This window comes from Bubalus kerabau, chromosome 1 (assembly GCF_029407905.1).
Source record: "Bubalus kerabau isolate K-KA32 ecotype Philippines breed swamp buffalo chromosome 1, PCC_UOA_SB_1v2, whole genome shotgun sequence".
In the NCBI taxonomy this organism is placed as follows: domain Eukaryota; kingdom Metazoa; phylum Chordata; class Mammalia; order Artiodactyla; family Bovidae; genus Bubalus; species Bubalus kerabau.
The window spans coordinates 184,653,995-184,666,368 of record NC_073624.1 but is presented as its reverse complement, the minus strand read 5'-3'; the positions used below and the strand labels follow the sequence as shown (position 1 = coordinate 184,666,368).

The 12,374-nt window shown below is 42.1% G+C and overlaps 1 protein-coding gene across 7 annotated transcripts in view; it reads left to right on the top strand.

Annotated features, from left to right (window-relative positions):
• Window positions 1–12,374, top strand: part of ELOF1 (elongation factor 1) — a 277,100-nt gene that overhangs the window by 135,034 nt on the left and 129,692 nt on the right. The gene's annotated exons all lie outside the window — the stretch shown is intronic.

The window sequence follows — 12,374 nt, the reverse complement described above, 5'->3', positions numbered from 1 at the left end:
TGTAGATGAAAAAACTTAACACATTTGTGCCTGGTTAGGTATTTGCAGTCTCTACCAACATTGTAATGCTTTCTTTCCCTCAGCTGGGATACATTCTACAAAAATAAGAGTGGAAGTTTCTTTCTGCACTTCATAGTAGCTTTAGAAGGACCAGGATTCCAGGTCTGCTTTAGAACTCACAACCTGCCTCAGCAACAGTGTACATCTTTGTTTCCCTAAGAGAACACTGTGCCTGGAATTTCTTTACTATACCTTGTAACAAACACCAATCTACCTAATGCACCAGAGTAGATGTAGAGAGTCATTTTGTGAATCCATCAGAGTATTTTAGAACATTACCTTACTGTGGGAGCTTACCAGGTGGCGCAGTAGTAAAGAATCCACCTGTCAGTGCAGGAGACACAAAACTTGAGGGTTCCATCCCTGGGTTGGGAAGATCCCCTGGAGAAAGAAATGGCAACCTAATCCAGTATTCTTGCTAGAAAATTCCATGGACAGAGGAGCCTGGCAGACTACAGTCCATGGGATCTGAAAAAGTTGGACATGACCGAGTGTGTGGTGCGTGCATGTGCACGCATGCGCGCACACACACACATTCTGAACTTACTTACTGACTGGATATGAAGGGAAAGGGAACCAGAGATAACTCTGGTTTGCAGCTCAAGTGGCTGATCAGATAAGTGCCTTTTAAAGGAAAGAGGAAGTCAGGAGAGGTGGCAAATACAATCTTAAGCAATGGGAGTGGGTGTGGGAGTTAGGGCCCAGCCCCTCCACAGAGTTGAGAACTTGGGGATAACTCCACAGTCAGCATCCATGGTTCCACAACGGCACATTCAAACAACTCGTACTGAGTCCAGACTCGATCTGCTGGCCGCGAAACAGGCCGGTTAATGGAGAGACTAGGTGCTGCGGCAAGGAGCACAACTTTATTTGTAAAACTTGTGACCTAGAAGACAGAGAATTAATGTCTCAAAATAACCATCCTATCTGGGTCTGAATGCCAAGTTCTTTTGTAGAACAGAGGCAGGGGGAGGTGAGGAAGCAAAGTAAAATGGCCTTTAATCTTGCAAATATCTTCTGGTATAGTCTTAGCGGGGAGATGTGTTAACGTCTTCCTTCCTGCCATCTACAGGGGGACAGGGTCCTGAACTAAGGTGCTTTAGGTCAATACTCAGGCAGAGGGGTGGAGGCAGGGTAAACAGTATCTTTTTAGGGAACGAAAAGGATACAGCTTTAGAACCTTTGCTTCCCATTGGTTTTGTATAGTGTCCTTTTAGTAAACAAAAGCAACCAGAAGCAAAGTTAAGCGTTTAAGTAAAAGAAATAGATCCAACATGGAGTCCGTTCTTCCCTGTAACACAAACACAGGTTGTGTAGTACTGTGGTATGCATTTATTTTTTAAAAATAGGCTTATAAGAGGACCCATACAGTTCAAAGTTGCACTGTTCAAGGGTCAACTGTAGAGACTACGTAAGATTCTATATCAGTTCTATTTTGGGTAGAGTGTTAGTGAAAGTTGCAGAAAACTGGGAGTAGGTATCTTGACTACAGCACAGAATATGAGACCAGAGCCAAATGGAAATGTAGGGTTTAAGATGTGATGCCACCAAAATAAAAGAGTGAAGAGAAAGAAGCAGAGTAGTATGCCTTTATGTTTAAGAGAAGAGAAAGGACTCAAGGGGTAAAGGAGTTTCACAAGGGAGTGAATTAAGAGCGGCAGATATTATTGAAATGGAAGCTGAGGACTGAGAAAACAGCATTTCCTCTGTCCTCGGAGTTTTCCAGGCAAGAATACTGGATCGGTTTGCCATTTCGTCCCCCAGGGGATGGTCCCAACCCAGGGATTGAACCCCTGTCTCTTGTGTCTCCTGCATTAGCAAAAGGATTCTTTACCACTGTGCCTGCTGGGAAAGCCCCTTTTGAGTTTATACAACCTCCAGAAGAACAGCACCCCAGCCCTGCAAGGTATTTCCCCCAGAGGACACTGACCCTCAGGTCTCCAAAGCCCACTACACTGTTGTATCAGGCCGGCTGCTTCAGGATGGCTGGGGGAGGGAAGGACAGTGAATTCCAGAAGCGTTTGCTCATTGCCACATTTCATTTCCTGTGCAGTGAGTTCCTTCATCAGAAGCAGCGTGTGGGGGACACCAGGACGATAGATAAGACATCTAGGAACATTGCCTGCGGGGAAGGGGAATCTGTGTCCAGGGTGAATGTCTGTCCCAAAAGAAGGAAGAACCACCCCTTCAATAACCAGATTTGTCCAAATTACCCCTGACACTCAGGGCTGATCATCCCAGGGATTGGTCCGATCCCGAGGACCCTGCCTTGGCTCTCATTATGAATGAAAAATATCCACCTCACCTTCCTTTGCTACTTTACTCAATGTAATTTGTTGAAAAATCTGTCTCTTCCCCACTAAATGAGCCTGTCAGCCTTACTGAAGTTCACCTGACCAGATGTTGGAGGAAGTTTGTTGTTTCTTTGTTGTTGTTGTTGCTGTTCTTTACCAGGGCTCTAGGCTTTATTTCAATGTTATTTACTCCAGTACCACACTGTTTAATTACTTTGGTGTAACCCTTTTGGGTATTTGGGGATCAGGAAGTTTCATACCTTCAACTTTGATTTGCTCTTTCAGGATTCTTTTGGTTATGCAGGGTGCCTGAGCTTTCAAAACAAATGGTGGGATACATGTTTCTATTTCCACAAAAATGTTATCGGAAGTCCAATAAAGATTGCATTAAGTCTGTAGATCACTTAGTGTAGTATTGACATTCTCATGTATTAAGTCTTCCAATCAATAAAATGGTATGTCTTCCTATTTATATCTCCTTTAATTTATTTCAGCAATACTTTATAGTTTGGGGAATATAATCTTTTGCCTCACTGCTTATGTTTATTCCTAATAATTTATTCCTTTTTGAATTATTTGTGCTTACGGTATATAAAAATAATAATTTTGTGTTTATTTTTTTAGGTATTTTTTTAAATTTTATGTTTTTGTTTTTGTTTGCTTTGCCATGCATGTGGGATCTTAGTTCCCAGACCAGGGACCAGAGTTCGAACCCAGGCCACCTGCTTTGGGAACTCGGAGTCTTGGCCACTTGACCAGCAGGGAGGTCCCTTGTGTGTTGATTTTTTATCCTGCAACTTTGCTGAGTTTATTTTTTGGGTCTAACTGTGTGCATGTGTGTTCCCATGTGTTTGTGCTGTGTCTGAGTATAATCTAAGCATTTCTGCATATGACACCATTTCACTATCAACAGGGATCATTTTCCTTCCTCCTTTGTAATGTAACTGTCTTTTCATAACTTTTTCTTGCTTCTTTGTTTAGCAGGGACTTCCTATGCTAGGTCGACTAGAAGTGGCAAAAGCAGGCATCCCTCTCTGGTTCTTAATCTTATAGAAAATATTTCCAGGCTTTCTTTATCAACTAAGATGACAGATGCAGGTTTTTGATGTATGGCCTCTACTCTATTGAAATTTCCTTTTATTCTTCTTCTGCTGGCTGAGTGTCTTTGTTATGAAGGAGTTTCATAATATTATTAGCTATTACACTGATTGGTTTTCATACACTGGACCATCCTTTTAGGTCCCAGGAATAAATCTCATTTGTCTGTCGTTCAGAATCCATTTAATGTGTTGCTACGTTCAGTTTGCTAGTATGTGTTAAAGATTTTTCTACTAGTACTCACGAGTATATGCATCTAATTGCGTTCTCTTTTTGTATTGTCTGTTTCTGGCTTTGGTAAAAGGGTAATACTGACCTCATGGAATGAGTTAGAGTTCTCTCCTCTTCAGTTTTTTGGGGAGCATTTTAGAATCAGTATTGTTAAGTAATTTTTTATGTTTGGTAGAAATCAACAGTGAAACCATGTGGTACAGGCTGTGCTTTATAGGACTTTTTGGATTATTGATTCCATAGCCTTACAGGTATAGGTCTATTCAGATTTTCTACTTCTTCTTGATTCAGTTTTGGGAGCAGCTTTTCCAGAAATTTGTCCATTTTGTCTGGATTATCTAATCTGTTGATGTACAGCTGTACACAGTATTTTCTTCAAATCCTTTTTTTTCCCTATAAATTCAGCAGTAATGCCCACAAATCCATTTCTTATTTTGAGTAACTGAATCTTCTCTCCTTTTTCACAGTCAGTGTATTTGAAGTTTGTCATTTTTGTGGATCTTTGCAAAGAACAAACTGTTGATTTTCCTTCTTATTTTTCTCTCCTCTCTTTTATTCTGCTGTCCGTACAATCTGTATCATTTCATGCTCTGTGATAGATGTGAATTTAGGTTTTATTATATTCTCTAACACTTCATGGTATAAAATTAGGTTGTTAATAGATTTCAAATTGTATTTGAGATAAAGAAAGTGGCTTTCTTAATTATATATGCCAAGATCAGTAATTGATGAACAAATTTACTTTCTTGCTAAAGCATCAGTTGCAATTATTATGAAGAGTCCTAAGATGATTTCAGACCAGCTTGTTTCTAACCCTGCCATGTCCCAGCTTGTCTAACCCGGGTGACATAACCACTATAAGCTCCATGCAGGGACGTCAATCATGGACACAGGAGGGCAGAGCCCTCAGTGTCGGGATGGGCTCGTCTCCCCCACACCTCCCTCTCTGTTTCCAAGCCCTGAAGCCTGAGAGTCACAGACTATGATGCAATCACAGAGGGAAGGGGAAAAACATGTTCATGGTAATTGCTTTTCACCAGGACTGAGGGAGGCAGGTGCAGAGCCCCAGGACAGGAGCCTCCCCAGAGCTCCTCCATGGGACTGACATGAAGCACTAAAAAGAAGGGGAAGGCAGGCTTCTCGCGTCACGGGGACACCGAGGGTGAGGTCTCAGCACTGTGACCCCCTTATACACACCTGCTCTCTGATTCTAAGTGTGCCCTGGTCTGGCACACCAGCCTGGCACACGCCCTGCAGTTCTCACAGGCTGAGAGACAGAGCAGCAGTGGCCTGTGCTGCGCTGGTGTGAGGGGAAGTTTTCCCTTCTGAGAGCAGAGCCTACAGACTTGCTCCTGAGGCAGCTTCTTCCCAGCTCAGCTTAGACACAGGGTTTTGTCTCCCTGTTGCACAGACCCTGCCATGTCCTTTCTGATTTGTCTTTTCCTCCTCCTGCATTTCTTATACACAGTATGTGAGCTGTATTATGGACATTGTTTGCGATTCCAGAAGCCAAGAGTCTGTAGAGATGGGGACCTAGTGATGGGGTGGATTTTTTCCTCTTTACGAGTTGTACCAGGAATCAGACACATTTCGGCTCTCTTTTGTGGGCAGCCAAAAGCAAGAGGCGAACAACAGGTAAGTAAGTTCTTGTTTACACGTGCACATGGGTGTGTGCGTGTGTGTCCATTTAATCCCACAGAGAAGATGCTAAGGTGTGCACAGAAATTGCAGAATTGTAGGCTGACACCCCCTCACTGGTGCTTTCCCCGTGGCGCTGGTGGTAAAGAATCCACCTGCGAAAGCAGGCGATCCAAGAGACGAGTGTTTGATCCTTGGGTTGGGAAGATCCCTTGGAGTAGGAAATGGCAATCCACTCCAGTATTCTTGTCTGGAGAATTCCATGGACAGAGGAGCCTGGTGGCTATAGTCTATGGAGACGCAGAGTCAGATATGACTGAGCAACTAGGATCAGATTCTCATTGTGATCTTCTTTATCTCTTTTTTACCTTAATTTTTTTCTCCCCACTCCCTTCAAGACAGAGGAGAGAGTTAGACAACTTATGTGTCAGCTCCATGAGCCTATTCTCGATGATCATTCCCCAGAGGTCTCAAAACTAGTAAACCTGCTGGGACTCCAGCCCCTGCTGTTGTCAGACCCTCTGACTGAGGCACACCATCCCTTGAGTCACTGATCCCCTGGTCTGAGGTCACACTTAGGAGAAAGTGGCGCTCACTTCTGACAGGGACATTGCTGAAGTGTGCACCCCTGGAGACCCTAAGTTCCTTAAATCCACAACCCTTAAACATTATGACCCACTGGACATCAGTCATCATTTAACCTTAAAATGAATGAGATATTCAGCCCACTATTCTGAAGGCCAAACAAGAAAAGGGGATACCATTTCAGACCAGGTTAATGCCCTTCACTTTTTATCCATTGCACTAATTTCTCCAGGAAAAAAATGAGAACACTGCCTTAAAATCTGGACTTTATCCAACTGTGAAGCAAGCGTGTCTCTGGTTTCGTTCCAACAACGATGCCTAACAAGGGATTTCCTTCAAACCGCCTGTGTGCTGTTTATGCTTTGTTGGTTGAAGGAATCGCTAGTGCCTCTGAAACATTTAACATGTCTAGGCTTCCCTCATAGCTCAGTTGGTAAAGAATCCACATGCAATGCAGAAGACCCCAGTTCAATTCCTGGGTTGGGAAGATCCCCTGGAGAAGGGATTGGCTACCCACTCCAGTATTCTTGGGCTTTCCTTGTGGCTTAGCTGGCAAAGAATCCGCCCGCAATGCGGGAGACCTGGGTTTGATACCTACGTTGGGAAGATTCCCCTGGAGAAGGGAAAGGCTACCCACTCCAGTATTCTGGCCTGGAGAATTCCAGGGTCTCAAAGAGTCTGAGTGACTTTCATTTTCACTTTGCATGTCCTCGGAAAAGTAAAGGGATGTGTAGGAACTCCACACTTTGTTTCCACGAGTTGTTTCCATCTGTACTAATTCCTTCTGGAATTTTAAATCTGTAGTGGTTTTGACAGGTGCTCTTGAGCTGGAGGGCTATGACCTCTGGGGTTAGAATTTCAGTCTTTCCAGAGTTTTATCTGTGTGAGGACATTTGTGTGTCCAATCTTTGTCCGTTCCAGCTGTCCCATTTCATGTTTTGTTTCCTCTTGGTTTCCTTCCATAACTTTAAAAGTAAGACATGGAATATTTTATGGAAATTATTTCAGGCACATACGTTGTCTAGTTTGGCGAAAGCTACGGATCACTTGCCTTAGTTAGGGTGTCAGAAAGTGACTATCAGGGGATGAAGTAGACCCTCTGATCTCAGGCCCCGTGAGGGGAAAGAGGGAAACTGTTTTCTCCTTGAGGCCAGTGTTGAGGGTAAGGCGGTGGGAGTCTTATTAACATCAAAGGCTGGAGGTCAAACTTTGTTCCCTTCCTCCTGTACTGGAAGCCAGAGAAATTTCTGGCCATCTCCATTTGGGACAGAAGAGCTGGAGGCATTATGTGATTGTCAAAGTTATTCCTAAAAGTCTCTGGGTTAGTCCATGATTGCATATGGTCAACTTCATTCTGTAAACACATTTTCATACCTAACAGTGTATCATGGATGTAATTTAAGTAAATGTATATCTACATGAGTATTATTGAATGTCTACAGAAGTCATGTCATATAGATATGGCAACACTTTAGCCATTGTGATTAATGTTATATGACAATAGACATGTGATAATTAATCCTTCTTAACAAGCTTGGGCATTTCTCTTATTGAGGTAATTGTAAAACTGCTGGGTCAAAACACAGGCACATTCATATAGCTCTTGGTGTGTGTGGTGTGTGGTCAAGGACCTGCTGGGAAACTAGCACTTCACAAGCCAGCCAGCAGAGGGCAGGGTCATCCTTCTTCTGTGTTATGGGTGATTAGTAGCTCAGTCCTGTCCCACTCTTTGTGACCCCTTGAACTGTAGCCCGCCAGGCTCCTCTGTACGTGGGATTCTCCAGGCAAGAATACTGAAGTGAGTTGCAATGCCCTCCTCCAGGAGGTCTTCCCAACCCAGGGATGGAACCCTTTTCCCACATTTTTACCAACTGAATATTCTATTTTGAACTTGGCTTCCTCAGTGACTCAGTGGTAAAGAGTCAGCCTGTAATGCAGGAGACTTGGAGACGTGGGTTCATTCCTGAGTCAAGAAGACCCCTTGGAGGAGGAAATGGCATCCCACTCCAGTATTCTCACCTGGAGATTTCCATGGTCAGAGGAACCTGGCAGGGTCCAGTCCATGGGGTTGCAGAGAGTCAGACACAACTGAGTGTGTGTTCTGCATCACATGAGAGGCACAAATATAAAGCCATTTTAAAATTATTTTAAGGCCATTATTTTAACATGCACATCTTTACTAATTAGAGTCACAGTATTGTTACCTATTGTTTTAGGACATTCTACCGATTTGTAAAGGCGTTTGTATGATCATAGCCTTTATCTTTAATGATATTTCTACAGAGTATTATTCTGTTGCTAATTTATTTTTTTTTACAAAAACTATTTTTGTGCTATGCTGGGTCTTCATCGTGGTATGTGGGCTTTCTTAGCTCCCAGACCAGGGATTGAACTCATGTTCCCTTAATTGGAAAGTAAATAATTCCATGATTTGCATAACAATTACCTGAGTCCACTGTGGGATGTTTGACCATCATTTATCCTCAGTCTGTTTTGCCATTTAATCCTGTGTTGATGTGGAGAATTCAAAAAGTATGAACTCCTCAGACTTTGCAGTTAATTTTTTTTTAATTTTTCCACTTCTGCTTTACTTTTCATCTAACTCTAGAATTTATCTGTATCCATCTATACTGAATTTTTAAAAATAAATGCAATGCTTCATGGAGAGATAATTCACTCAAAAAAATTCAGCCTCATATAGTGTACAGTTCAGTGATTTTTGCACACTCACAGAGGTGTGCAACCCTCACTCCTATCTAATTTTAGAATATTTGTGTCACCCGAAAATGCAATTTCATGGTCATCATTAATTTCTTTCCATTTTCATCTGCTGTCAACACACATTGATAATCTACTGTCTCTTTAGATTTTCCAATTCTGGAAGTTTCATATAAACAGGGTTATGTAAACGTGACCTTTTGTGAGTGGCTTCTCTCACTTAGTTTCTTTATTGATTATCTGTCTGGATGATCTATTCACTGTTGAAAGTGGGATTGAATTGTTGTCTATTTCATTCCCTTATGATCTGCTAGTATTTGCTTAATACTTAATGCTTCCATGAAGTAGGATGTTAAGTAGTGAGTTTTTCATACATGTGCTTTATCAAGTTGAGGGAATCCCCTCTATTCCCAGTTTGCTGAGGTTTTGTTAGGAATGGATGTTAGGTTATTTGCTCTACATTGTTTGCAGTTATATGACTTTCTAAAATTCAAGTACAGTGATTTACAATATTGTGTTATTTTCAGGTGTTGCACTGTGGATAGTGTGGGCATTTTAACAATATTAACTCTTCCGGTCAAAAGTATGGGAAATCTTTCCATTTCTTTACATCATCTTTGGTTTCCACAACCAGTGTTTTATAGTTTTCAGCATTCAGGTCTTTCATCTCTTTTCTTAAGTTTATTCCAAATATTTGTGTGTGTGTGTGTGTGTGTGTTTATTTAAATTTATTTTTATTTTTTTAAATTTATTTCTAATTGAAGAATAATTGCTTTACATTATTGTGTTGGTTTCTGCCATACATCAACACGAGTCAGCCATAGGTACACATGTCCCCTCCCTCTTGAACCTCCCTCCCACCTCCCATCCCATCTTAAGAGCCCTCTAGGCAATGCACCCCGCTCCAGTACTCTTGCCTGGAAAATCCCATGGACGGAGGAGCCTGGTAGGCTGCAGTCCATGGAGTCGCTAAGAGTGGGACATGACTGAGCGACTTCCCTTTCACTTTTCACTTTCATGCATCGGAGAAGGAAATGGCAACCCACTCCAGTGTTCTTGCCTGGAGAATCCCAGGGAAGGGGGACCCTGGTGGGCTGCCGTCTCTGGGGTCACACAGAGTCGGACACGACTGAAGCGACTTAGCAGCAGCAGCAGCAGCAGGTTGTCACAGAGCACTGGTTTGAGCTCCCTGAGTGATAGAGCAAATTCCCACTGGCTATCTATGTATATGTTTCCGTGCTACTCTCTTTGTTCGTTCCACTCACTCCTTCCCCTGCTGTGTCCGCAAGTCTCTTCTCCATGTTTGCATCTCCACTGCTGCCCTGCAGATGAATTCATCAGTACCATTTTTCTAGATTCCATGTAAATGGGATGTATTTTTTTTTACTTTGTCTTTCTGATACTTCATTATTAGCATAAACAAATGCAGCAGATTTCTGCATATTAATATTATATCTTGCACTCTTGCTGAATTCATTGATTAGTTCTAAGGATTTTTGTGTGGAGGATTTATGGCTCTGCATCGTGTATCATGTCATCTCCAAATAGACAGTTTTACCTCTTCCCTTACAATTTGGATACATTTCAGTTCTCCAAAGGATAAATGGATAAGCAATGAAGCAAGATTCAGTCATTAAAAGAAAAGAATTATTGGTATACATATAAGCTTTAAAAATGTTACGCTAAGTGAAAGAAACTAGACACAAAAGGGGAAATATTATACAATTTCTTCCATAAAAAATGTCAGAAACAGGCAGATCTATAGACAGAATGTAGATTCATGACTGGCAGGGATTGTGTTTAGGGAGAAATGGGGAGTGACTGTTTAACTCCCACGGGTTTTTTGCGATGATGAAAATATTCTGGCGTTAGAGAGTGCTGATGATTGCACAACATTCCATATGTCCTAAAACCCACTAAATTGTCCCCTTTGAAATGGTGAGTCGTATGTTACGTGAATTGTACCTCAAAAGTGAAAGCGTTCACTATTGCCCACAACAAAGTGAGAAAAGCTCCTGTGGTTCAAGGATTAAAAGCCTAAATCAACATTCCATTAATGCTCTATGAGTTGTAGATTTCAATTTTCTCCCATGGTGAGCATGTTTCACCTATTGTCATCAGACAGTCATCAGTTCATTCAGTCGTGTCTGACTGTGCAACCCCATGGACTGCAGCACACTAGGCTTCCCTGTCCTTCACTATTTCCTGGAACTTGCTGAAACTCATGTCCATCAGGTTGGTGATGCCATGCAACCATCTCATCCTCTGTCATCCCCTTCTCCTCCTGCCTTCAATCTTTCCCAGCATCAGGGTCTTCTCCAATGAGTCAATTCCTCACACCAGGTGGCCAAAGTATTGGAGTTTCATTTTCAGCATCAGTCCTTCCAATGAATATTCAGGACTGATTTCCTTTAGGATTGAGTCGTTTGACCTCCTTGCAGTCCGAGGGACTCTCAAAGTCTTCTCCAGCACCACAGTTCAAAAGCATCAAAGATGACAAACACTACTCTCAGAACTGGACTGCATTTTGAATGGCAACTTGACCAATTAGCTTAGAATTCAGCCTCTTGTCTAGCCAGGTCCCATGTGTTGTGTGTGTCAGTCACTCAGTCATGTCCCAGTCTTTGCAACCCCATGGACTGTAGCCCACCAGGCTCTTCTGTCCATGGGATTCTCCAGGCAAGAATACTGAAGTGGGTTGCCATTCCCTTCTCCAGGGGATTTTCCCTACCCAGGGATTGAACCCTGGTCTCCTGCATTGTATACAGATTCCTTACCAGCTGAGCCACCATGGAATCCAGTCAGACAGTCATATTCTTGATCAAAAACATCCAACTGCAGGATGAGAAAAAAAAATTCCATGTTGTACCTTTTTAAGAATATGGACATTTCCTTTCAGAAGCCACAAGCAGACTTTATGGATCAGGTTTACCAAAACTTATAACAAAGGCAAGGCTTTGAACAGTGTCTGGACTGTATTCAATTCCTTCTCTCCTTGTTTTCAGGATGAGAGGAAAAGTTCATGTCACTGGAGACCAAGAGATGATAAACACCCAAACAAAATTCAGCTTCTACCAACAAGAAAGCTTGAGTTTGGGGAGGTGGGGAAGTGCTTGCTTTGTAAGTATAGCCCTTCCATCTCTAATTTGAATACACTTTACATTTCCCAATCTTTCTTCTCCTCTAGCTTCACCCATTCCTGTATAAAATTCAATTTAGAAACAGTCCTGGGGAGCACATGTCCTTGGAAGAGAAGTCATGTGGTGCAGTATGATATCCTGAATGCTGTGAGTTTTCCAGGTGGTCTTGGGCTCCTGATTAAAGTGGGAGAGTTTGGCTCCACTAGTCTATATAATCAAGGCTTGGTGATCAAGGAAGAGATGATAGAATGGCCTATTGGATTTAAAGAGGTATGAGATCTTTTCAAGATGAGATGTACACATTGTAAAACTATCAGAGAGTCATATGAGATTATGTGTGCACCCGTTAAGTCAGCACTAAACTCATCCTTTGATTGCAAAATCTTGATTTTATACTACGTAGCCTACAGGTGTTCTGAGCCAATGTCCAGCAGGAGCAGATTTGTATAGGTGATTATTATTTCTTCTTCCAGTTTTATTGAGATAGAAATGGCATACAGCACCGTATTTTAAGGGGTACAGCATATTTGTTATATACATCATGAAATAGTTACCTCCATAAGGTTAGTGAACATCCATTAACTCATGTAGATACATAATCAAAGAATTT